At 37.4% G+C, this 4,256-nt stretch overlaps 1 non-coding gene across 1 annotated transcript; it reads right to left on the bottom strand.

The window, feature by feature from the left end:
• Positions 1–893: 893 nt before the first annotated feature.
• Positions 894–1,000, bottom strand: LOC119469640. The gene has a single exon (XR_005198477.1). It is a non-coding gene; the product is annotated as a U6 spliceosomal RNA (small nuclear RNA).
• Positions 1,001–4,256: the final 3,256 nt, after the last annotated feature.

The following is a 4,256-nucleotide window of genomic DNA, read 5'->3' as shown; positions in this document are numbered from 1 at the left end:
TTTGTCCTTCAGTTTTTGCACTGGATAAAGAGATTTGACACTCAGCATATTTGTAACTCAACCAAATTTTAGTGATAAATATTTGATACTTCAGATAACATACTTGATGAGTTCATGAATGTTCAAGCAAACGGTGCCATTTTTTCATTTACGTCTACAGTTTATTATGATTGAAAACTCCGAACACCTCTCCCCTTCTTCCTTTGCTCTCCTGTCCTTTCCCTCACTCTGGCAGCCTTTTAGTGTAGGTGCACATCTGCTGCCATAAACACACAAATTAGTACATCAGTGTTTCTGATGAAAAAAAAAAAAATCAGTGCAATAAGAGAATGTTTTGAAAGCAAGCCAGTTTGTCAGTAAATTATAAGCTTCATTACCATAAAACTCTAACAAATAGAACCCACATCTCATTAACTGAAAACACAATATGACTGCAGCAATATTCATCTCCCCAAAGAGTGCTTATTCATAGGTAAAAAAGATAAAAGTTTTGCTTAGAGCTGCCACTAATGATAGCATTAACTTTCTTTATTAAAGAATGTCTAAGCATTTTGCAAAATACACATTTTACCCTTCCCCCATCTTTTTTATCTGATTAAGCATAGTGGCAGGTTATACACTATAAGAGTTGTACAATGCTTAGCTTCATTCCACTTTACCATCAGTCTAATGATTCTCTAATATCACTCAGCTGAGGGTGGAGACAATTTTTCTAGGTGATGCTTCTACTTTCTGTTGCTGGTAAAAGTCTCCCACATTATATTTAAGGCCAAAATTTCATATACAATTTATTTCTCTGATGAGTTTATTTCTGTAAAGAGAAAAGGAAAGAAATCCACTTCATCAATTTTTTTTTTTTTTTTTTTTTTTTTTTTTTACAGAACTCAGAGTTTAAAAATATGGAACGCTTCACGAATTTGCATGTCATTCTTGGGCAGGGGCCATGCTAATCTTCTCTGTATCGTTCCAATTTTAGTATATGTGCTGCCAAAGCAAGCACCACTTCATCAATTTTTGAAAGGTGGAAATGTATTTTCAAACCTAGAGTGTTCAATAGTTCAATAGCTTGCAACTCACAGTTGCCCATGTCTTGGGAGGCTTCAGAAAACTTATAATCATGGTGAAAGTGGAAATAAACACATCCTTTTTCACATGATAGCAGGAAGGAGACATGCTAAGAAAAAGGGGGAAAAGCCCCTTACAAAACAATCAGATCTCAGGAGAACATACTCAATATCATGAGAACAGCAGCATGGGGGCAACTGCCCCCAGGATTCAATTACCTCCCATTGGGTCCCTCCAAGAACATGTGGGGATTATAGGAACTACAGCTCAAGATGAGTTTTTTGTGGGGAACATAGCCAAACCATATCACACACAAACTATAGCAGAGTTACTAATTGTTTTTCTCAAACTATGACAAGACAACTTATATAGAAGTTAGTTTCGGCCACAGAGGCAGAGCTGCCCAAGTCCATGGGAGCCCGCCTCTTGCATCAGCATGACCTGAGTGTGAGACATGGAGTCAAAGGAGATCACTTTGGAACTTTAAGGTTTAATGACTGCCCTCTTAGATTCGGACTTGCTTGGAGCTTTTAACCTCTTTGTTTTGGTTAATTTCTCTCATTTGAAATAGGTGTATTTACTCTATGCCTGTACCCTCATTGTATCCAGAAAATAACTAACTTGCTTTTGATTTTACAGGCTCATAGGTGGAAGATATTTGCCTTGTCTCAGATCAGACTTTGGACTAGGACATTTGGGTTAATGCTGGAATGAGCTAAGATTTTGGGGGACTGTTGAAAAGGCATGATTGTGTTTTGAAATGTGAGTACATGAGAATGGGGAGAGGCCAGGGTCTGAATGATATGGTTTGCCTATGTCCCCACACAAATCTCATCTTGAATTGTAGTTCCCATAATCCCCACATGTCATGGGAGAGAACTAGGGAGGAGCTACTTGAATCATGGGGGTGGTTACCCTTATGCTGCTCTTCTCATGATAGTGAGTTCTCATGAGATCTGATGGTTTTATAAAGGCTTTTCTCCCTTTTTCTTAACACTTCTCCTTCCTGCCAACATATGAAGAAAGACGTGTTTGCTTCCCCTTCCACCATGATTGTAAGTTTCTTGAGGCCTCCTCAGCCCTACGGAAATGTGAGTCAATTAAACCTCTTCCCTTTATAAATTACTTACTCTCAGGCAGTCCTTTATAGTAATGAGAGAACAAACTACAACAGTGGTTTTATATGTTTAATTTTATTTTAATTTTAAGAAAGTAAAGCAACCTATGGTAAAGTCTTGGTACTAATTTAGATAGTTGAAGCTGCTAAGGTGTACAGGTTTCAGAAAAGATAATTAATTTCAAATTAATGAAGTCATTAGGCAGACACAAGGGAAAATAAAGTAACAAAGAGTAAAGAAGTTGTAGGGAGGGGAGCACTACACACTGGGGTCACTTGGGGGGAAATAGGGGAGGGACGGTGGGGGGTGGGGAGCTGGGGAGAGATAGCAAGGGGAGAAATGCCAGATGTAGGTGATGGGGAGGAAGGCAGCAAATCACACTGCCACGAGTGTACCTATGCAACAATTTTGCATGTTCTTCACATGTACCCCAAAACCTAAAATGCAATAAAATAAATAAATGGGGAAAAAAAAAGAAGTTGTTAGTATAAAGTGAATATAAATGGTAGCTTAGTCAACTATTTAATTATGGACCCAGTTTGGGAAAATGATAGGGTAAGAGTTTAAATAATATGATGTATTAGACTTGCTTTAAAGTACCCTAGGAAAAAAGTAGAATGATGGTAAACACATAAAACAAAATTGACAAAACATGTTGATAATTGTTTAGACTGGGTGATGAATACATGGGAATGCTCTACACTATTCTGTCTACCTATGTGAATGTTACTAGAAAGGGGTCCCGAACCAAATACTGAGAGAGTTATTGGATCTTGCGCAAGAAAGAATTTGAGGCAAGTCCATAGAGTAACGTGAAAGCAAGTTTATTGTGGAACTAAAGGAATAAAGAATGGCTACTTTACAGGCAGAGCGGCAGCATGGACCACTCAGCTGCTTATATACTTATTGCTACATTTTTATTATGTGTCAAACAAGGGGTTGATTATTCATGAGTTTTCTGGAATAGGGTTGGGCAATTCCTGGAAGTGAGGGTTCCTTCTCTTTTTAGACCATGTACGGTAACTTCCTGATGTTGCCATGGCATTTCTTAACTGTCGTGGCACTGGTGGGAGTGTGTTTCGGCAGGCTAATGCATTATACTTAGTGCATAATGAGCAGTGAGGATGATCAGTGATCACTTTTTTCACCATCTTGGTTTTCTAGGATTTTGGCTGACTTCTTTACCATGGTCTGTATGTCTTTATGACCTGTATCTTATGCCAACCCCTTATCTCATCCAATGACTTAGAAAGCCTAACCTCCTGGGGATGAAGCCCAGTATGTCTTAGCCTCATATTACCCAGCCCCTATTCAAGATAAAGTTGCTCTGGTTCAAACCTTTCTGACGTGAATGCTTGAAAGTTTTCATAATTTAAAGATTTAAGAAAGAAAAAAAAAACTTTAAAATATGTGGTATAAGCAGAGCTAACCTTGCTTTTCACCTGTTTCTATTCTGTAAAGAAAAACAGAAAAGGCCGAGAGACAGCATTGTGGAGGGAAAGCTGTATTGTGCTTAACAACAGAGCAGAAGTTTGATTTTCAATGGGCCAGCCATTAGCTTTATGGCCTCTTGCAAATCTCTGAGATTATTTTTTCATTTGTTAAAATGGGGATTGGTATTTGTACATCGTAGCGTTGCAATAAGGATTAAAAAGAAGATTTGTGAAAGTAGGACTAGCATATGAGTGCTGCATAAATGCTCCTTCACTTTACCTAGAAGTAAGGTTGTCTGATTTAGTCAATAATTTAAAATAATTAAAAATCCATGGAAAAGCAAAATGAAGTACTTGGTTTAATTTGAATTTCAGATAAATTATTAATTTTTAGTATAAGTATGTTCCCCATAATATTTGGGGCAGAAGAAGACCAAATTTATTTGGAAATCAAACATAACTGCCTGTTCTATATTTTATCTGGAAACCTTACTTCAAAGGAATACTTTGGTAAATATAATAGTCTAGCAAAGCCTTGCGATAACAAGCATAATACAGTTCCAAATTAGGGTTAATATTTAATTGAAGATTTGGCATTGAAAGAACAGGAAGAGACTAATGAGGGAGATTTCAGTAGAGA

Source organism: Cebus imitator, unplaced genomic scaffold (assembly GCF_001604975.1).
Source record: "Cebus imitator isolate Cc_AM_T3 unplaced genomic scaffold, Cebus_imitator-1.0 Scaffold752, whole genome shotgun sequence".
NCBI classification, from domain to species: Eukaryota; Metazoa; Chordata; class Mammalia; order Primates; family Cebidae; genus Cebus; species Cebus imitator.
Note: the sequence above shows the minus strand (reverse complement) of the source record. Positions and strands in the feature narration are given on the sequence as shown.